A 23,725-nucleotide genomic window follows, 5' to 3' on the forward strand; every position below is an offset into this window, starting at 1 on the left:
ATAACACTCGAAGAATTCTAACTGTATACACTGTATACAGGATAATTTAGATAAATTTTTTGTATCAATGTGCTGTTAGTGGTACTGTAGTTAATGGGGAGGAGTGTGCGAGTGGGTGACATGTAACAGAATCACAGTTTATGTGCAGACCACTACAGTAATTTACAAAATTTTTATTGAAAATGCAGTACAATAGTTTAAGGGAGTGTGTGGCAGAGAAGAATGTGTCAGAAATGGCGTTCAAAGGCATGAGTAATTCTTAAAGTGAACTGGAAAATGATGGGAGGAGTTAACTAATTACTTAATGTCATATCAGAGGCAGTACAATAGTTTAAGTGTGGTGACATGGAAAACCACTTAACAGAAAAATAGGTTAAGTGCCTACAAAGGACCACACTTTATGTTAAGACACCCAGAGTACAGTGCTGTACACTAGGTTATGACACATGTTTTCCTCATCTAATTGCTTCTTGCAAGATCTAGTTTTTTCTAAACAGCAGAGAATGATGTGCAAGAGAAATCCAACACATACAAACTGAATTTTTTTATAAATAAACAATATACCCTTTCCATATGTTCCATACATCGTCTTGAATCCTCTAAAGCAATATTTTCTTGGGTTGGTAGAGGTTGCTTTGTTGTGATTGAATTTGAACTTTCTAAACATACATGGTGGTGTCTGTTTGTTCTATATCGTGTCTCCCTACCACTTTCGCACAACGACGCTCTGAGCGTGTTTTTTAGGGAATTAACTAGTTTGAACCTGGGACCTGTTGCTGGTAAGGAGACGCCAGACCACACATGACATGTAGAATTCAGAAGAGTTCAGTGAGACTAGCGATGATATAACCAAATACTAAATGCTCTCATCGTCAGCTCCACTGCACTCCCTGTAAAAGAATCTTAATACTAACGAAATATAGTGGAAAGGGTTCAAGGCTTTCCTATTTTTAGTTAGCTGGTAAAATAAAGTCGAAAAAGCAGTTAAGTTTACCATTGGAAATTTTATTCTACTCACAAAACATCATTTATAAATTGCACTATTGATAAAAGGAAATGTTGTTATACAGGATGGTAAAACCCAAATGCGTTCAGCAAAAATGTGAACGAATATTCCCTGAATGGGTTTCCAAGTTCTACAATCGATCGAAGGATGACATATGACATATCACATCTATAATCTAGGTTTAATTTAAGTTTCACAAAAGAGAAAACTATCAAAATGGTCTACAGTGACCCTCAATTATCTTTAATTACTTATCTAACTTCTTATAAATTACAGTGGCTGACGTGGCTTCTCAATAACTATACAAAAGAAAAATCATCACGTTTCAGATCTGTTCTTCAAGTGGCAAATGTGAACACCATGAGTTTTAATTAACGATCGACACTAATATTACGCAAAAAGGGGTGTAACAGATGAGTCTTTTGCAGTTCTGAGTGAAGCCTTATGCGCTCAAAAATGCGGCATCGCATGCGTTCATTACCTTGTCAGTGTTTAGGCAGCGTCAGGGCGACAGCGGCCGGCGCAGCAGCCATCCAGCTCGCCATCTCGGAACTCACCCTCTTAACTTCTCCTTACTACAATTCACTGAAGTTGGTTTACAAAAACTATCTGGCTGTGTTTTCATCTGACCAATCAGGGTCTCAATGTTAACCTTAAGCTCTGCCTACAAAAATTCTGTCTATCCAATGAGAAACGTTATACTTTTCATGGTGGGGCAATGTTTTTAAAGTTTACAACGTAACAGACGCTAAAAAGTCTCACGCTAAAACCTGCAGCTAGTGTGGTCCTTTTAGCGTTATCGTAAGATCTATACTGTTCTTCTGGAGGGCTCTATCTTTTAACATGGGCTGGGGGGTGGTCCTTGACGTACCTGAGAGACGAAAAAGTCTCACGCTAAAACTTGCGGGTGGTAGTGGCCCTTTTTGTGTTATCATAAGATCTATACTGCATTTCTGGAAGGCTCTAGCTTCTAACATGGGCTGGGGGGTGGTCCTTGACGTACCTGAGATGCGAAAAAGTCTCACGCTAAAACGTGCGGGTGGTAGTCATACAGGTAGGCTGGCGGAGTGGGTGTCCGTCCCTTATTGTAGGGCCTTCCAGCTTAACACGGTTCTGCTCTCAGCTTCTGTCCTCATTTCTCCCCTCGGAACTGCGTCTGCCTCATGGTGGGAAGGTACGACATGCATTTAGGCATTCTTATGTTAGTCTGTGGTATTCCATTTGCTCACTCGTTACTCGTATTACTTTGCTTAATTTAATGTCACGATTTATTCGGAGCTACGTGACATACTACTGGATTTGCTTATGTCAGGGTTTTCTTGGAAGTTGTTGGATTTGCCTGACACCTTACAACTTCATGAGAGGGGGAATGGTCTGGGGCATGGCACTTTCCAACCAGAGAGATTAACTAATTAATCAATTTAATTAAGTAGTCAATCAAATTGATAATAGTGAGAGGAGGCCAATTCCAATAATCAGACCTGAAAGTGTACTTGTAGCAGCGTGGGGAGAGGTGGAGGGGGTGGGGGGGACAATATGTTGTGCCTGTCTATCAAAAGGAAATGGGGGTGACATGGAAAAGCACTTAACGGAACATTAAGTTAGATCTGATAGTGATCCTGTAGCAGTGAGGTAGAGGGGATACAGGGAGGGGGTGAGGGGGGGCAATAGGTTAAGTGCAGCGACATAGAAAAGCACTTAGAAGGAGAATAGGTCAAGTACCTGTCAATGAAAGGAGAAAATAGACTGACATGGAAAATCACTTAACAGGTTTGTCCCTGAGTCCATACCTTCCCCTTCATGCAGGCATCCTGCACTAACAAAATGCGCCAGAAACCGCCTTGTTCCACTACTCATATAGGGATCGACTTAATCGCTTAGCTCTGTTGAACACCAAATCTGATATTGATTGTCCTTGTTGATGATATAATTGACCAATTTACCATGAAGAATAGGTGCATAGAATTCAATATTTAAGGAAGAGAACCACAATTATAACTTTTTCATATCATAAGATGGCATTGTCTTGCATATGTGTGTAATCAATTTAAATAAAACTTTCTTAAACTTTGCATGTGAGTTGGTTATTCTTTATTATGGTGAAAGTAAATGTAACTCAAGAATTCTTTAGCGGCCCCTCATGAGGTTTTTCTGTATCTGCCATTGCATCACCAGGGTGCTGATGAAGGCTTTGTAATGTTGAGGGGAATGAGCAGTTGGAGTGATATAGTACCCCTAATAGGTCTAGATACGACTCTGACAGGTGACACCTTCGTAAGCATCTTGTCCGATAACCTGCTCCCACTGATATGCATTGTGCATTCCAATGGAACTGGGCAATTCCAGAAGGACAATGTGACACCTCACACATCCACAGTTGCTACAGAGTGGCTCCAGGAAGAGTCTTCCGAGTTTAAACCCCATAGAGATGAACATTATTGAGCTTATCTGGGTTGCCTTGCAACGTGCTGTTAAGAAGAGATCTCCACCCCTCATACTCTTACAGATTTAAGGGCAGCTTTGCAGGATGCATGGTGTCAGTGCCCTCCAGCACAACTTCAGACATTAATCGAGTGCATGCTATGTTGTGTTGTGGCACTTTTGCGTGTTCACGGGAGAGCTACACGATATTAGGTTCAAATGGCTCTGAGCACTATGGGACTCAACTGCTGTGGTCATTAGTCCCCTAGAAATTAGAACTACTTAAACCTAACTAACCTAAGGACATCACACACATCCATGCCCGAGGCAGGATTCGAACCTGCGACCGTAGCTGTCGCACGGTTCCGGACTGCGCACCTAGAACCACAAGACCACCGCGGCCGGCCACGATATTAGGCAGGTGTAACAGTTTCTGTGACTCTTCAGTGCATGGTTCAAATGGCTCTGAGCTCTATTGAACCTAACATCTGAGGTCATCAGTCCCCTAGAACTTAGAACTATTTAAAGCTATCTAACCTAAGGACATCACACACATCCATGCCCAAGGCAGGATTCTTCAGTGTAATATTAATTTACATTGTCCAGCCACATGAATATGACCACTGCTTGTGTTAAACGACAAAATGCAGTGTCAGTCACAGGCGGTATGTGGCGGTATGTGGGTGGTGGACACACAGAAAAAGTGAAATCTTTTCGTAAAAGAGCCGTTTATGAAAAAAAAGGGGGCTAAATTTGTAAACTGTTAGCTTTCCGCCGAGATAAATGTGGTTCCGAATGACGGCTACGGTGATGAGTATGAGCGAATAGATGTGGAAGTGTAGAGATACCGACCTCCCAGATGAAGCAAGGGGTACCAACAGTGTATGCTCTACACGACGTGAAACGTCTGAAAGTAAAAAAAGGAGGGAGCGTTAAGGTCTCGGGAATATTTTTGTGGCATTCCCTGGGTGATCAGTGTCTCCTCAACGGACCTCTGCAGGAAGCGCAAGATTCATGCACCCGTGCTAACAGCTGCTTGTTGGCGACTAAGGTTGGAATTTGCATGGGAACACCGCAACTAAACGTCCACTGGGTGCCGATGCGTGGTCTTATCAGATGAATTACTTTTTATGCTCCATTGGACAGATGGCTGTCGGTGTGTGTGGCGTGAAACATTTGAAAAGAAACAGCCTGCAAGCACGAGGGAGTGTCTAGGGAGTGTCTAGGAAGCGTTTTCTTGGCGTTCCGTGTGGGTGATCTCGTCATCCTGAAAGCCATAATGGATCAACACAAGTATGCACCTATACTTGGGAACGATGTCCACCCTTACCTGCAGTTTGTTTATCCTCAGTACGATGGCATCTACCAGCAGGACAATGCAACGTATCACACAGACCACAATCTACGGACTTGGTTAAAACGTTACCAGGATGAGTTTCCTTTCGGAGTTATATTCAAACTTAATGCTTTTTGAGTTTACACCATTTTCCAATTGAAATTCTGAGACTGACCAGGTTTCCTCCAGATTCCAGCAGATTCCAGGCACTGTGGGCTTCACCATTCAGTTCGACCTTAATGGTTTGTCTAAAAGATTTTTACCGGAAAAAAGTAAGGACTTATCCTTTTTTCGCAAAAGGATTGGTACACGAGGTTCGTGATACTCGATACAGCTATCGTTAAGTTCAGAAGGGAAATTTTACTCTGTGTAGTGGGACAGAATTATCAACCACACTGCTGTCTTTTCCTCCTTAGCGACGTAAGACAAATACGGGTATTTCTTTTTAAAACATGACTAAGCAGATTCCATCCATTATGATTTTAGCAAAAAGTTACAAAATTTTTATTTCGTTATGCTTCATGTTGAACGAGAGAGAAACGGAACAACACGGCGGCGCATGCTGCTTGGTTGGGAAGGCACCATCGGCGAGAGGGTCAGATCGACACATCTGCCCGATGTCGATTCCAATAACTAATATGGTTTTAATTGTGAAAAAGATGAGAAGTAATTAGGCGTAAAATCTATATGAATTAAAGCTTTATAATGTTCAGACTTCTTGTATAACGAAAGGTTATTTGATAGGTACCTTTCTAAACATCTACATCTACATAGAAACTCTGCAAATCACATTCAAGTGCCTGGCAGAGGGTTCATCGAACCACCTTCACAATTCTCTATTATTCCAATCTCGTATAGCGCGCGGAAAGAACGAATACCTATATCTTTCCGTACGAGCTCTCATTTCCCTTATTTTATTGTGGTGATCGTTTCTCCCTATGTAGGTCGGTGTCAACAAAATATTTTCACATTCGGAGGAGAAATTTGGTGATTGGAATTTCGTGAGAAGATTCCGCCGCAACGAAAAACACCTTTCTTTTAATGATTTCGAGCCCAAATCCTGTATCATTCCTGTGACACTCTCTCCCATATTTCGCGATAATACAAAACATGCAGCCTTTGTTTGAGCTTTATCGATGTACTCCATTAGTCCTATCTAGTAAGGATCCCACACCGGGCAGCAGTATTCTAAAAGAGATCTGTTACATTTTCTAAGTGTCCTGCCAATAAAACGCAGTCTTTGGTTAGCCTTCCCCACAACATTTTCTATGTGTTCGTTCCAATTTAAGTTGTTCTTAATTGTAATACCTAGGTATTTAGTTGAATTTACGTCTTTTAGATTAGACTGATTTATCGTGTAAACGAAGTTTAACGAGTTCCTTTTAGCACTCATGTGGATGATCTCACACTTTTCGTTATTTAGGGTCAACTGCCACTTGTCGCACCTTTTCCAATATTTCTTCTAAATCATTTTGCAGTTTGTTTTGATCTTTTGATGATTTTATTAGTCCATAAACGACAGCGCCATCCGCAAACAACCGAAGACAGCTGCTCAGATTGTCTCCCAAATCGTTTATATAGATATGGAACAGCAAGAGGCCTATAACACTACCTTGGGGAACGCCAGGAATCACTTCTGTTTTACTCGACGACTTTCCGTCAATTACTATGAAATGTGATCTCTCTGACAGGAAATCGCAAATCCCGTCACATAACTGAGACGATATTCCATAAGCACACAATTTTACTACTAGCCGCTTGTGTGGTACAGAGTCAGAAGCCTTAAGGGAAATCCAGAAATAGGGAATCGATCTGAAATCCCTTGTCAATAGCACTCAACTCTTCATGTGCATAAAGAGATAGTTGTGTTTCACAGGAAAGATGTTTTCTAAAGCCATGTTGACTGTGTGTCAATAGATCGTTTTCTTCGAGGTAATTCATAATGTTCGAATACACTACTGGCCATTAAAATTGCTAGACCAAGAAGAAATGCCGATGATGAACAGATATTCATTGGACAAATATATTATACTAGAACTGACATGTGATTACATTTTCACGAAATTTCGTTCATAGATCCTGAGAAATCAGTACCCAGAACAACCACCTCTGGCCGTAATAACGGCCTTGATACGCCTGGGCATTGAGTCAAACAGAGCTCGGATGGCATGTACAGGTGCAACTCCCCAGGCAGCTTCAACACAATACCACAGTTCATCAAGAGTAGTGACTGGCGTATTGTGATGAGCCAGTTGCTCGACCACCATTGACAAGAAATTTTCAGTTGGTGATGGATCTGAAGAATGTGCTTGGCAAGGCACCAGTCGAACATTTTTTGTATCCAGAAAGACCCGTACAGGATCTGCAACGTGCGGTCGTGCATTATCCTGCTGAAATGTAGGGTTTCGCAGGGATCGAATGAAGGGTAGAGCATCGGGTCGAAACACATCTGAAATGTAACGTCAATGCGAACAAGAGGTGACCGAGATGTGTAACCAAAGGCTCCCCGTACCATCACGCCGGGTGAAATGCTAGTATGGCGATGCCGAATATACGCCTCCAATGTGCGTTCACTGCGATGTCGCCAAACACCGATACGACCATCATGATGCTGTAAACAGAACCTGGATTCATCCGAAAAAATGACGTTTTTCTATTCGTGCACCCAGGCTCGTCGTTGAGTACACCATCGCAGGCGCTCCTGTCTGTGATGCAGCGTCAAGGGTAACCGCAGCCATGGTCTCCGAGCTGATAGTCAATGCTGCTGCAAACGTCGTCGAACTGTTCGTGCAGATGGTTGTTGTCTTGCAAACGTCCCCATCTGTTGACTCAGGGATCGGAACGTGGCTGCACGATCCGTTACAGCCATGCGGATAAGATGCCTGTCATCTCGACTGCTAGTGATACGAGGCCGTTCTGATCTAGCACTGCGTTCCGTATTTCGCTCCTTAACCCACCGATTCCGTATTCTGCCAACAGTCATTGGATCTCGACCAACGCGAGCAGGCAATATCGAGATACGTTAAACCGCAATCTCGATAGGCTTCAGTCTGACCTCTGTCAAAGTCGGAAACGCAATGGTACTCATTTTTCCTCCTTACACGAGGCATCACAACGTTTCACCAGGCAACGCCGGTCAACTGCTGGTTGTGTATGAGAAATCGGTTGGAATGTTTCCTCATGTTAGCAAGTTGTAGGTGTCGCCACCGGCGCCAACCTTGTGTGAATGCTCTGAAAAGCTAATCATTTGCATATGACAGCATCTTCTGCGTGTCGGTTAATTTTCGCGTCTGTAGCATGTCATCTTCATGGTGTAGCAATTTTAATGGCCAGTAGTGTATGCTGCAAAATCCACTCAACGTTTAGGATGTCGATTATAAATCGCGCGGTGTGTCGTGGCGGAGAGACATAATACGGATCTGATGGCGGCCACTGTTGCGGGAGAGGGACGTCACGGATGGACGCGGGTGATGGCACAGATGCCGGTGCCGGCGGACGCGCCGCCCAAGGCTGGGAAAGGCGGCACAGATCAGTCCGCCGCCAATTAATCGGCAGGCGGCGCGGCGCCGGCCTTGGGGCGTCGCCGTATTCGCCCGTCTGTCTGTCGGTCCATCTCTCTTCCTCTCTCCCTCCAGATGCGGCTGCTGCGATGCTCTGCCTCGGTTTCGCCCCGGGCACCCAACCGTGTCAAGGCTGCCTTCGTTCCACATCCCGTCGCTCGCTCGTCCCTCTCGGACGAACAGACGGACAGACAGCTCTCTGCCCTCTGGCCGACGTACTCGTAGCTGCCTATCACACTGCGCGATCACTTCACCTATCTCCTCAAAACAAAAACACAACGTCATCCGTTACTTACGAGGAGCGTGTAATTACAATCGGCGTAAGGCGCAACGGAACACTGTCAGACTGCGACCACCCGTTAGAATGTTACTTTTACATACTTAACTTAATTCTCACGTAAATGGATTACACTGCGTGGCACATTTTTTCGAGCCAAATGCTACGTGGACGTAAGGTTTCCTTTTTTTTAAATCTTTCAAATGGCTCTGAGCACTATGGGAATTAACTTCTGAGGCCATCAGTCCCCTAGAACTTAGAACTGCTTAAACCTAACTAACCTAAGGACATCACACACATCCATGCCCGAGGCAGGATTCGAACCTGCGACCGTAGCGGTCACGCGGTTCCAGACTGAAGCGCCTAGAACCGCACGGCCACAACGGCCGGCCCTTTTTTTTTTTTTAAAAAAAAACGGCAATTAAAATATTATTTTATAGTCCGAATAGTTTCCGACCTGCTCGACTAACTTAACGCGCTGAGACAGACCTTCTAACACAGGGAGGTGAGCGAGACCGTAACGTATCCATCGGCATGTTTACAACCGTTGGTCTGATACAACGGCCGGCCCTAGTATAGTTTTAGGAAGTTTCCCAAGCTCGTTTACGAAAATTGAAAGCTGATTGTGTATTCCACAACCTACACTCAGCATAGAATGTGTAATACGAGGGTTGGGGTTGCTTGTTTAGGGAAGGAGACCAGACAGCGAGGTCATCGGTCTCATCGGATTAGGGAAGGACGGGGAAGGATGTCGGCCGTGCCCTTTCAAAGGAACCATCCCGGCATTTGCCTAGACCAACTTAGGGAAATCACGGAAAACCTAAATCAGGATGGCCGGACGTGGGATTGAACCGTCGTCCTCCCGCATGCGAGTCCAGAATGCTAACCACTGTGCCATCTCACTCGGTAATACGAGGGTTGTCCAGAAAGTAAGTTCTGTCGGTCGCGAAATGGAAACCACTAGGAAAATCCGGTAAAGCTTTACACAGATGTGTTGGGCAGTGTCTCTAGTAAGTCCGTTGATCGTGTCGCGTCGCTCTTTCCACTTGTGAGTGAACAGTGAGCACGTAAAGATGCCTAGGGAATAGCGTCTGCCGCCTGGTTAGAGATTTCGCCTGTGTGATGCAGCCCACATAACACAACTGCCGGGCAGTTCCTTCTTCATGTCAATTCTCGGCCGCACCCTGCAGGGGCAATGAAGACGTTCCTGCAGCGTTTCCGGTGAGCAGTGTTTGATCACTCATAATACAGTCCGTAATTGGCTCCCCCTGAGTCTCATCTCTGTTCACAAGAAACGCTGTCTATGGAGACAAAATTTTTCCACAGACAAAGAGCTGCAGACCAGTGCAGCACAGGTAGGTGGAACGCGTACCTAATTGTTGCAAATAAAACGTTTCTGGTTTTCACTGTGGTTTTCGTTTCGCGACCGATCGGAACTTACTTTCTGGACAACCCTCGTATTTGCGCACATCTGCCGTACAGCACGATTAGCCGCTTCTCTGCTGCACATACCGGTAACTCAGAATCAGTCTGAGAAGCTTGTAAGGGCGTCGCAGGAGAGGGTGTGTTGTGAAATAACTGTTAAAAAAGAAATCGGTACACCGTGCTGTTTCCGAGTTAATTTGCATTGAAGTTAGCCAATGAGGACGCTGTGTGCGTAGATTCAAACACCCACCGGGACGGTGTCACCAAATGTGTTCTTCGTTTGTCTTCCCAAGACCGAACAAGATAGTCATACGAAAAAACAGGGACATGGGGCGGTAGTAAGCATGGAACCTGAGCCAAAGAGTCAGGAGCAGAACACGGCAAGTGCCATAAGCCGATTTCCCAGAAACTTCGCTCAGTGGAAGAGGGGTCAAAATAAGCGAAGACGTGTCTTGGCCGGCGGCGGTGGCCGAGCGGTTCTAGGCGCTACAGTCTGGAACCGCGCGACCGCTACGGTCGCAGGTTCGAATCCTGCCTCGGGCATGGGTGTGTGTGCTGTCCTTAGGTAGTTAGGTTTAAGTACTTCCAAGTTCTAGGGGACTGATGACGTCAGACGTTAAGTCCCATAGTGCTCAGAGCCATTTTGAACGTGTCTTGGCTTACCCGTAGACATTATACCGTTTCCGAGGAAACGACGATCGAAGTTTTCGAGATACTTTAAGTAACTTTTAGCGAGTAAGCAGTCCAAACGAAGCGGTGCCACAGTGGCTAGCATCGCGGTTTGACACCTTTGCGACCCGTGTTCGAAACCAGATTACTGTTTTTATTTTTATTTTTGTTTTTGATTTATCTACCCATGTCTGTAGAAGCTAACTAAACGAATATTTTACTGTGTATAATGGAATATCATTGTGCTTATTCATCTAATAATTGGATGCCTGGTGAGTGAATTCAAAAAGGAGAAAAAAGACAACAATAAATTAATGTAAAAACCAACTTAAATTGTGACATTCGTGTAGTATTCATAATCATTTGTGAGCGCCAGTTTTCGGAAAGGAGATCCGTTATGCGCGGTTTGTCTAGAGGTATTGCCAACACCTGAAATCTTCGGCAATGTTAAACACTTTTCTTTGCAGAGTGTGATTTATACGAAAAATGTCGCTGTGGCAAACCTGCCTTCAGGCGATGTTCGTACTGTTCGTAATTGCTACGCTTCGAATGTTTCTTCGTGCGGTATCATTCAAGCGTATGCACCAAATCTCCCTGCAGAATAAACATAAGAGTAAAATATAAGAATTGATACAATTAAGAACTGATGCAAGAATGAAATATAAGAATATGAAAATTTAAAAAGATTGTGAAAATGCCGTACACATACATATTATATAATAAATTTATGACACTTATGTGAAATCCAGATGTAATTTTACAATTAATACAACGCCCTTGTGTCCTCTAACTTGATAAGGGACATGGAAAGACAAACGAAAAAATAAAATTAAATAAATTAAAAATAATGACCAAACTTCGAACACGGGACGCAAAACTGACATACTGGGACGCAAGTCACTTCACCAGCAGTTGGGCCGAGTTAACCGCGCGCTAAAAGACATGTAAAGTAAAGAGATTTCGCTGGCGTAGAGCCACAGTCAGACAAAACTTTTTAAAAGGGTAAATCGCCATTTGACTGCGAATTCTTAGTTTTATCTTTTTTAATACGCGGCCATCGGTTTTTATGTCCGCCTCCGCTAACTGAGTGGCAGCCGGCACGGTAGCTCAGCGTGTTCGGTCAGAGGGTTAGCTGCCCTCTGTAATAAAAAAACTGAGTTAATGGATCAACAACGAACTTAAACGGATGTCTTACGACGTCCGCCCCGAGCAAATGCAACGAACAAAAGCGAACAAAATGAGATTAAAAAAAAAAAAAAGTTGTCAGCGCGACAGACTGTCAATCCTCAGGGCCCGGGGATCAATTCCCGGCTGGGTCGGAGATTTTCTCCGCTCAGGGACTGAGTGTTGTGTTGTCCTGATCATCATCATTTCATCCCCATCGACGCGCAAGTCACCGAAGTGGCGTCAAATCGAAAGACTTGCACCAGGCGAGCGGTCTACCCGACGGGAGGTCCTCGTCACACGACATTATTATTATTATCTACTTTTATGCCATTATCAAGTACAATGCTAAAATTTATTAGACCATTATCATTTGTTAAGGCCTGTCTTATGAGATATGACTCTAACAAGTTTTAGCATTGTACTTGGTAAAAGCATAAAAGCCGACGTACTTAGTCAAATGGCGCTTTACTCTTCGGAAAAGCATCCGAATTACGTCGAACTCTTACCCGGTCATTTTCTCAGAAACGATCCAGTAACTAAGAGTAAGACGAGACACTTGTTCGTTTATTTTGGCTCTTCTTCCACTGAACAAAGTTTCTGGGAAACCGGGTTATGGTATTTGCCGTCTTCTGCTCGTGAACAATATCGTCCGCTGTCATCTACGCTTTGAGAACAGCTGACACTATTTGCATCTGGATGGGGCCCATGGGATTTGTGTGTGCGACGGCCTGATTGGATAATTTCAATGCTAATTAACTTCGAAACGACGCAAAGTATCGAATTTTGTTCTTGACAATTATTTCTCAGCACAACCTATCCTGCAATATCCTTACAAGGTGTTCAGACTGATAATCTGGGTCTGACCTCTGAAATCGACTACAGCGGCAAGCATATACAGGGTGTTACAAAAAGGCAAGGCCAAACTTTCAGGAAACATTCCTCACACACAAAGAAAGAAAAGATGTTATGTGGACATGTGTCCGGAAACGCTTAATTTCCATGTTGGAGCTCATTTTAGTTTCTTCAGTATGTACTGTACTTCCTCGTTTCATCGCCAGTTGGCCCAATTGAAGGAAGGTAATGTTGACTTCGGTGCTTGTGTTGACATGCGACTCATTGCTCTACAGTACTAGCATCAAGCACATCAGTACGTAGCATCAACAGGCTACTGTTCATCACGAACGTGGCTTTGCAGTCAGTGCAATGTTTACAAATGTGGAGTTGGCAGAAGCCCATTTGATGTATGGATTAGTACGAAGCAGTAGCCGTGGCGCGGTACGTTTGTATCGAGACAGATTTCCAGAACGAAAGTGTCCCGACAGGAAGACGTTCGAAGCAATTGATCGGCGTCTTAGGGAGCACGGAACATTCCAGGCTTTGACTCGCGACTGGGGAAGACCTAGAACGACGAGGACACCTGCAATGGACGAGGCAATTCTTCGTGCAGTTGACGATAACCCTAATGTTAGAGTCAGACAAGTTGCTGCTGTACAAGGTAACGTTGACCACGTCACTGTATGGTGAGTGCTACGGGAGAGCCAGTTGTTTCCGTACCGTGTACAGCGTGTGCAGGCACTATCAGCAGCTGATTCGCCTCCACGGGTACACTTCTGCGAATGGTTCATCCAACAATGTGTCAATCCTCATTTCAGTGCAAATGTTCTCTTTACGGATGAGGCTTCATTCCAACGTGGTCAAATTGTAAATGTTCATAATCAACATGTGTGGGCTGGCGAGAATCCGCACGCAATTGTGCAATCTCGTCATCAACACAGATTTTCTGTGAACGTTTGGGCAGGCATTGTTGGTGACGTCTTGATTGGGCCCCGTGTTCTTCCACCTACGCTCAATGGAGCACGTTAGCGTGATTTCATAGGGGATACTCTACCTGTTCTGCTAGAAAATGTGCCTTTACAAATACGACACAACATGTGGTTCATGCACGATGGAGCTCCTGCACATTTCAGTCGAAGTGTTCGTACGCTTCTCAACAACAGATTCGGTGACCGACGGATTGGTAGAGGCGGACCAATTCCATGGCCTCCACGCTCTCCTGACTTTCATTTATGGGGGCATTTGAAAGCTCTTGTCTACGCAACCCCGGTACCAAATGTAGAGACTCTTCGTGCTCGTATTGTGGACGGCTGTGATACAATACGCCATTCTCCAGGATTGCATGAGCGCATCAGGGATTCCATGCGACGGAGGGTGGATACATGTATCCTCGCTAACGCAGGACATTTTGAACATTTCCTGTAACAAAGTGTTTGAAGTCACGCTGGTACGTTCTGTTGCTGTGTGTTTCCATTCCATGATAAATGTAATTTGAAGAGAAGTAATAAAATGACACATGTCCACATAACATATTTTCTTTCTTTGTGTGTGAGGAATGTTTCCTGTAAGTTTGGCCGTACCGTTTTGTAACACCCTGTATACGATCCAATGACGTTAATGAGACCACCACCTATTTTCGTCCTCAGCGTGCAATAATCACTCATAGATAGCAGGTGGCGGCAGTAGCAGTGGAGGGTATGAAAAGTGTGATGAGGCGATGCAGAAAAGAGTGCAGTCATTGTTGATATGTGGGAACGGAGTGATTTATCTGACATCCAAAAACGCATGACCACTGCCTTTCGGGCCAAAGGTGGTAGCATTTCGGAAACGGCTATGGTTGTAAACTGTTAGCGTACTGCGGATACCGTCCACGGCAAAATGACGCTCTTCAAAACGGCGCCGAAGCAACTGTGGTGCACCAAGGGCCGTAGATGACAGCACTGAATGACGGCTGCGGAGATGTGTACGGGTGAATAGACGCGCAACCTTTGAGCAACTGATTGCCCAGATGAACAAAGGGGCTACCAACATTGTTCCCTTAACGAATATTGCTGCGTACTGGCCTGCGAAGTAGGTGCCGAGGTCTTGCTCCCGTGATGAATGCTGTTCACCGTCGAGGAAGAATAGAATTTGCACGCCAGCAGCGCAAATGGAGGTCGACTGAGTGGCGACAGGTGGCGTATTCAGCTGAATCACGTTTTATGCTCCACCGGCCGGACGGACGTTTTCGGTGACGGTCTTGCAACAATATTCGAAAAGGTCCAAGGCATAGGAGGGAGCGTTATGGTCTAGGACAGGGCCGGCCAGAAATTATGCACGCGTGCGGTGCTCCTGCACATGTGCAACTTCCGGGTCACATCCTGCACGCCGCAGCCGTCAGCGTTCATGTAGTGCATGTTTTTACCCACAGACGTCGCTTTATCCACTTGCTGGGATACTCTGTACCGGTGCATTCTAGTGCTCTTTCCACATATTGTATGCCAACCATGGGAAGGTATTTCGCGTATTAAACATTTAAAATACTGTCACAGTCCACTCATAGAGACATCTACTTTTATGTTAACAGTTTAACCCAGTAAGACAAGTAATACAGTTAACAACCGTGGGTTTTTATTAAGGCAGCTTAACTGACGGCACGTAAATACGAGAAATGTTTTTTACCTAGTATTTAAGAAAGAGAGCACTTAGCCACTTCCAACGAGCCTTATTCATGATTTCAAATAACATTAAACTAATGCGAGGTTTCCTATAACCAATTCTCGGTGCCCTCAGTTATACCCCCATAATCTCTGTCTTACTGACCTCTCGATGATCGCCGGTTTGAGTGTCCGAGCGGTTCTAGGCGCTACAGTCAGGAACTGCGCGACCGCTACGGTCGCAGGTTGGAATCCTGCCTTGGGCATGGATGTGTGTGATGTCCTTAGCTTAGTTAGGATTAAGTAGTTCTAAGTTCTAGGGGACTGATGACTACAGATGTTAAGTCCCGTAGTGCTCAGAGCCATTTGAACCATTTGAACCTCTTGATGATCACCTGTTATTTCAACACCATTATTGCTACATCTTTCATCAGCTCCGTCTGAAATCTGCATAATAATCGACAATTAGACCAATGTTACGTTTTATCGACTTCGGCTGAGCGCAGCCCTTCACACATTAAAAAAGACCCTAAATGTAAGTATACATTGCAACAATCGGTTTAATGACCAACTTTTATGATAATTATGTAACATGGAGCAGAATGATACACTAATGCACAGTTAGTAAACAATAATTTTTAATTATGAAACGAATAAATCCAAACACGTTTATCACTGGTCATGAGAAATGATAATCGAGTTGATGTGTCTCGTCCATTTTCTTAAGGACATTTACTTTTGCTTGCCGTTCTTCACTCTTGAGTACATTACACTCGTCTTTATGATATGTATTGTAGTGTCTTTCAATTGAAAACGTACGCTGGCCGCCTATTGTTCAGCGGCACAGCAAACACTGTGAGTTTTCGCCAACGGCTACAAAAAGAATTGCAGTTCCCAGTCATTTTTAAACGACTGAGAACATAGATTTCCCGTCCTTTGCTTTTTCACAGTACCTGCCATTTCTCAGTGCTTCTCTGTTAAGGTTACGGTCACCAGGGGTAAACGAGACTGGGTATGTTGCGCTCTTGCTTGTACCACATAAACAGGGAAGTGGAGCCGCCGCCGTTCATTTAGGTCACATGTCTAATAACAGATGTCGCTGTCGCACACGTGCGAACATGTGGAGCACTTCCGCACGTCTGCTCACTGTGCAGCGTTTGGCCGGCCCTGGTCTAGGGCAATGTTTTCGTGGCATTCCCTAGGTGATATTGTCATTATTTACTACTGACTCTATTCACAACACATTCTGCAGTCAGATTTCATATATCGCGCTGAATATACCTCCAAAATTACGGCCGCGCGGTCTAATGCACCTTGCCACGGTTCGCGCGGCTTTCCCCGTCGGAGGTTTGAGTCCTGCCTCGGGAATGTGTGTGTGTGTGTTGTCCTTAGCGTAAGTTATATTAGGTAATATGTAAGCCTAAGGACCGATGATCTCAGCACTTTCGTCCCACACGAACTTACCACAAATTTCCAGTTTGCAAAATTATGTGGTACGACCATAATTCAAGAGAAATGACGTCATAAAACTTGAGATGCGTGAAAAACCAGATTTTGTTTAAAACGGAGATCAAATTACCCTGTCTGTATTGACCAAGTGTTTGATAATGAGAGCGCTTAGCGAGTTCCAACAAAGTTTAAACACAATTCGAAATAGCTAGCCGGAGCGGGCGTGCGGTTCTGGGCGCTACAGTCTGGAACCGCGTGACCGCTATGGTCGCAGGTTCGAATCCTGCTTCGTGCATGGATGTGTGTGATGTTCTTAGGTTAGTTAGGTTTAAGTAGTTCTAAGTTCTAGGGGACTGATGACCTCAGCAGTTGAGTCCCATAGCGCTCAGAGCAATTTTTTGAACCACAATTCGAAACCTTTTCCAAACTTCACTCCCTTAAATGCTAACGTCACACATTTAACACTATAACCCTTCTGAATGGTAATCAGTAACTTGAAGCTGTTTTATGGATGGGACGTAGCGTTTTAAAAGGATCGTGGGATTACTTGGTGTGATCTGAATGGCGAATGCAGTGAACTGAAACAATCAAGTAATCGTGTTGAGTTCACTCGAGTGAATTCTCTTGCACGCTGTACGTAAGACAGTATCTCTTCCAGGGCGTCGTCGGCACACATGGGCTGTCCTCTGCTGTTTACTACAGGCATAAACTCTCACTTGTAATTTTCTCGTATTGCCCGCGCTCACGACTGAGTCCGAGGGCACGGCTTGGTCCTCTAAGCGTCGGCCTACCGGCAGTTAATACTCTCCCGCTATGGAACGGTAATGTCATCACGCTCTGTCGCTTGCTTTCCTTCACCTCAGAAGCCACAACGCCAGAACCTAAATTCCAGACTCGGAGAATTTGAACCCATGTATGTACTACTGACTGTATTACAGTAATTATGCTAAAATTAAAAACAAAATGTCCCTACTGTCAAGAGTATTCAAAAGTTGCGTAATTTTTAGTGGATGTATTTTATTTAGGCATTGAACGAAAGTCAGCGGACTACTGGTCCACTAAAGTATCAATTTTAGAACTTACCCGTACTTGAACTGAATATGTGAATACTAAATCAACTGTTTCTCACCCAGAAGTGATTCACTCTGAATAGTGGTACGGTGCCCTGGACACAGCTCGAAGATCTTGCTGCCACTGGCTTTGGCAGCGACAGCTGATGGCATCGCCAGGAATTCTTTTCTTGCGCTGTCGATGTCAATACGTCATAAAACTTGAGCTGCATGAAACACCAGATTTTGTTTAAAACGGAGCCTAAATTACACTCTCTGTATTTACCAAGTGTTTGATAATGAGAGCGCTTAGCGAGTTCCAACGAAGTTTAAACAGAATTCGAAACCTTTTCCAAACTTCACTCCCTTAAATGCTAACGTCACACATTTAACACACTAACCCATCAGTAACTTGGATGGGACGTAGCGTCTTACAAGGATTGTGGGATTACTTGGTGTGAACTGAATGGCGAATGCAGTGTTCACTCGAGTGAATTCTCTTGCACGCTGTGCTACAGGAGAATGCTGAAGATTAGATGGGTAGATCACATATCTAATGACGAGGTATTGAATAGAATTGGGGAGAAGAGGAGTTTGTGGCACAACTTGACAAGAAGAAGGACCGGTTGGTAGGACATGTTCTGAGGCATCAAGGGATCACCAGTTTAGTATTGGAGGGCAGCGTGGAGGGTAAAAATCGTAGAGGGAGACCAAGAGATGAATACACTAAGCAGATTTAGAAGGAAGTAGGTTGCAGTGTGCAGTAAGTACTGGAAGATGAAGAAGCTTGCACAGGATAGAGTAGCATGGAGAGCTGCATCAAACCAGTCTTAGGACTGAAGACCACAACAACAACAACAATCAATACGAAACAGACCCTCTTAGCAGTTTTGGAGACTGGAAAACATTTTGTTGTTCTTGGGGAACACGGGAGTAATGTTTGTGGCAAGTAACAAATAACTTAAATTTCTAGACTCATTATGTTGGTGCCTTTGTACAGCTTCCGGTCAATACAGAAACAGTATCAGTCGAATAACGTAATAAGGCAAGTGGAGATTGTTTTAATCAAATGTTTGTGCATGAATGTTTGGTAGCAAAAACTGTCTCAGTACCAGCCACGATTAACGACGAAATCACTCAAATCAGTCTCGGTCAGCGTCGTTAAGGTTCTCACTTATGCCATAATGCGTTAGCGTGAACACTACTCACTTACCGTTTGTTGCTGAAACTTCACGACTTAACGCCTTTTCACAAGATTAAGAAAGTTTTCTACTCACGTTTGCAAGAATTACTGCGCTATCATCACTTTGTGTATCGATGTTTGGTAAAAAAAATGAATCAAGTTTATGCCCCAACGTCCAACACTCATCGAGCCCCTCCCCAACTCACGAGAGGCTCTTTCACAGCTCCATATGGCGTCTGCCTGTTGATATTCATTTTAGGAACCCTGGCTCACTTCTGCAACTTTCCTTCAATATATTTCGTTCCATATTGTTCGGAATTATCTTTAGTCACACACACCTGCCCTAATTTTACCGTATCCTTCTAATTTTCTTTTTGGTTTGATTCTATTAAGCCCTTTTTATAATGTCTATAGACTTAAAATTAAAATTTTGTGTCATCCTTCTCGGCGCTTCCACCAATGAGCGAGCTTGCTAGAATTGTGTTCTCCCGTTTGGGCGTCACGCTGTCATACTGACGCCACGACAAGCACTGGAGTCTGTGCCGCGATACTGTGCAATCATTTGTCAGTGACATAAAATTCACAAAAATTTTCTTCCCCTCTCAAATGAAGCAAGATCTTTACAGTAAGAAATGAAAATTTGTTCCTAATCGGAACAAGATCTGGTTTTCCTGCTTTCCGTGAGTAATTTGCTGTGTTGTCCGAACAAGACGCCACCAGGACAAAAGCACCACAGATGCAAAGATGCGAGTTGGTGCCAGTGCCATAGGGAATTTCACCAACGCCACGGGCCGCGCTGAGGATGAAGATATCGACTTCGCCTCGGCCTATTGCCGGTCGAGTACAATCCGCCAATGATCGGACGACAACGCACAGAAGCCTACTCGGAAGATAGAAGAGCAGCTCTTGCCCACTTCTTTATAGATCATCATCCAGGGCTTAGACAGGGAACATCGCTTAGTGAACTCTTAGAAGTGAACAGACGGTTGTTGTAAATTGCATTTGCTATGCACTGTGAAGTTACCTACGATTGTTTGCACTTAGCGATTGAGAGCTCTTTTTGTGTTGTATTGCAATCAGTGTTGCCGACTCCAGTACTCAACTAGTGCCGGCCGCGGTGACAGAGCGGTTCTCGGCGCTACAGTCTGGAACCGCGCGACCGCTACGGTCGCAGATTCGAATCCTGCCTCGGGCATGGATGTGTGTGATGTCCTTCGGTTAGTTAGGTTTAAGTAGTTCTAAGTTCTAGACGACTGATGACCTCAGAAGTTAAGTCCCATAGTGCTCAGAGCCATTTGAACTCAACTAATCACAGAGATAAGTGAACCTTTTTAACTCATTTGTGTGACTTCGTTACTAATTTGTTGGAGTGTTGTAGAACCTTCGTTCACCTATCCGGTTATCTGACCCTGGAGCATAGCTGTGTAACAGTGGCAGGGAGAAATTGTCTTTGCGGTGTACTGCACCAGAAGCCGTTTCACGAAGACGGTCTCCTCAGCAGTAGCGACGAGGCCTTCACAAAACTGGCGACGAGGCTTCACAAAACACTTTCTTCAAAGAATGTTATCTTCTTCACAGGAGTACTAAGAAATCCTTTAAATATCCGGTTGCATGATAAATTACACAAATGTAAAGACTTTGATTCAGCTAAATACCTAGGGATTACAATTATGAGCAACTTCTGTTGGGACCATCACATAATGTTGTTTGATTGGCAGAGCGCTTAGAAAATGCAAGAAATCCACTAAAGTGGCCGCCTAAACTACGCTTGTCCATTCTCATGCGGAGGATTGCTGTGCAGTATGGCCTGCTTGCCAGATGTGCTTGATGGAGGACATCAGTAAAGATCAAAGAAGACATCTAGTTTTTTACTATTGTGAAACAGGGGAGGCAGTATCATGGATATGATAGGCAAGTTTGGGTAGCCATCATAAAAATGAAGGTGATTATCGTTACAACTTGAGCTTTCACGGAATTTCCATCACCAACTTTTTCTCCCGAATGAGAAGATATTTTGTCGACACACACATAAGAAAAAGTGACCATCGCAATAAAGCAAGACGAATCAGAGCTTTCACAGATGAATCTAGGTGTTCACATTCCCCGTGTGCTTACGTGTGGATTGCAGAGTATTCATGCAGTTGTAGAACCATTAGTCTATTTGACCACACTTCCAGGCTTGATTCAGACTTTCATTCGCATTTTCGTTTCGACCTATCATTTCTGAACACTAAAACCAGAGGTTCTCCCGCAAAGTACGTGGTAATAGCATTACTGGACACCTGAAAATGGGACCGGGATGGAAGGGGATAATTTGGGGAGGATTTTGACTCCCGAAAGCTGCGTGTATATGCACGCGCCTATCTTCCGGGTCGCCCTCAAGCTGTGTGAAAACGAATGTACACTCTACTGTAGAATATTCACACCCAAAACTACGGAGCGTCTGCGAGGGGTTGTTTATGTCTCAATTTCTGACACTGCCCTAAACTACCATTTTTCACCACAGCCAAAAACAACTCCTTAAAGATATTCAAGCAAGCAACGAGCAACAGATACACCGTTTTACCACATGCATATTATATAACACATACACAATTCCAATTAACGAGCAAGTAAATTTTCAGTCCAAGGTTGCACGAAAAAATGTAATTGAATCCCTTTATAAACTCAAATAAAGAAGTTATAATTTGCAGAATAAGCTTCAATATTCAATGTAGACCTCAACATAACACTCCCAACAGCAAAGTAACATCTCATTTTTCCACTCAAAATGCAAAAATATCATTTCAGCTCAAAATTAAATTAATGTTCACTCGACGAGACCAGAAAATATTACACTGCACTATAATAAATATTACACAGCACTATAATAAATATTACACAGCACTATAATTTTCCCCACAGTAATTATAATTCTTCTAATACGACTGTTCATACAAGACCAACACTGTAAATCCTTAAGCCGTTCCATCTTCATTTGTATTACACTTCTACAAAACACCCACGTATACCCTGAATTCCACTTAAATTGGCAAAGAAATTTGAACATATATTCACAGAATCTTCAACAGATATCTGATCAGTACCAGTTCCTTTTCCACCAAAACCACGTAAAAGTTACTAATACCAATATATCTCAAGAAGACAGTGAAGGAATCATTAGAGTGTATTAGTTTTGTTCATGTTTACTGTTGTTATCAGAGCTGGTAGGGTACATACGGAGTGTGGACAGCGTTGAATTGGCACTGAGTAGGAGATGCAGCGTACTCGTGTGAGAGCACAGAGTTTGAAAACGGCCCACTTCGGGTAGCTGCGGTCGAATTGTACGCTGTCAAGATTTTTGGGGCATTCTGATGTGATAGTGGACAAATTTTGTACTACATGAAAATTGAAAGGTGCAAGCACGTCGTTAAGATGCCAGTCGACCAGTCCGACCATCACAAGGGAGGAGCGCTGGGTTGTGCACCCAGCACATTCTAACCACTTCACATCTGTGCCTGCCATCCAAGGACAAGTAATGGACTCCCTGCAACATTCTGTATCATCCCACACCACTGGTGGGAGATCACAGTACAAACAACTGCATATGGAGTGATGCTGTCACCAGGAAGTACTGACTACTGATGAATGGTGCCATGTTGTGTTCAGCAAAGAATCACCAGAGAATATGGTGGAGACTTGGTGGGCGCTCCCAATGTTTTAGAGAGGCATAGCGATGTTACTAAGGGTGTCATGGTGTGGGGCACTATGTATGACCTCAGATCACAGGTGGCTATGACTGAAGGAGCTCTGATGGCTTAATGGCCCGTCACGAACATCTTGCATCCTCATCTTCTAGCATTCATACGATATTATCGTAGAGCCAGTTTTCAACAGGACAATGCTCGTCCACACGTTTCATATGAATATGTGTGGGACATGCTGGGAAGTCAACTCTGCCCATGGCCATTGCCCAGGGTATCATGACCAGTTAAGACACTTGAACTGGAACTTGTTTAAAGAGCAGCTTTGTGAAATCGTTCGTAATCGAATCAGTGCATGCATCTAGTCCAGAGGGCGTGGAGGTTCATGCTGATAATTGGGCTCAAGCTGCCAGGTTCTTTGTAAATGTGACTTTATTTTGTAATCACTACAGTGACATCACATACCCTGTCAACGAATGAAGTTTCATTTCGTTTCCTCATCTGCTTCTGGATGCTTTACGTTTTTTGTCAGACAATCTACCCTGCCAGAAAAATATTAGTACTACTGGAAAGACGATGTTGATTTTGATCCGATGATGCTATATGCCACCTGGCAGATAGTAGATGGTTTCAACATCGTCCTCCAAAACAGCATAGTAGCGTAGCTGCCAGAGCGCCATCTGTATCTACCCTTCAATAGGAAATGCTCACAGCTAGAAGGCGCAGTGTTGTGCAAACATGTGAAGCAAGAAGGCAATCATGCCACGGAGATGCACTCGTACTTCCTATAGGCAACTGACCGAGTTTGAAAGGATCAACTTGTGGCCTTCTGAGTAGTGGGATGGTCCTGGAAAAATGCCATACTGATTGGACGTGCTGCATCAGTCGTGCAAAGAGGCTGGTGTTAGTGATAACGTGAACATTCTCACACCCATATAAGAGGTTGCCCGTCAGGGTAGTTGTAACGTAAGAGCAGCAGTGGTGGATCGTACAGCTAACACAGCACAGATAAGAGGGCTTGTGAGAGCAA

At 44.1% G+C, this 23,725-nt stretch overlaps 1 protein-coding gene across 1 annotated transcript in view; it reads left to right on the plus strand.

The window, feature by feature from the left end:
• Positions 1–23,725, plus strand: part of LOC126273408 (tigger transposable element-derived protein 4-like) — a 110,078-nt gene that overhangs the window by 31,069 nt on the left and 55,284 nt on the right. The window lies entirely within an intron of this gene.

The sequence above is a fragment of the Schistocerca gregaria genome, chromosome 5, assembly GCF_023897955.1.
Source record: "Schistocerca gregaria isolate iqSchGreg1 chromosome 5, iqSchGreg1.2, whole genome shotgun sequence".
Taxonomy (NCBI): Eukaryota; Metazoa; Arthropoda; class Insecta; order Orthoptera; family Acrididae; genus Schistocerca; species Schistocerca gregaria.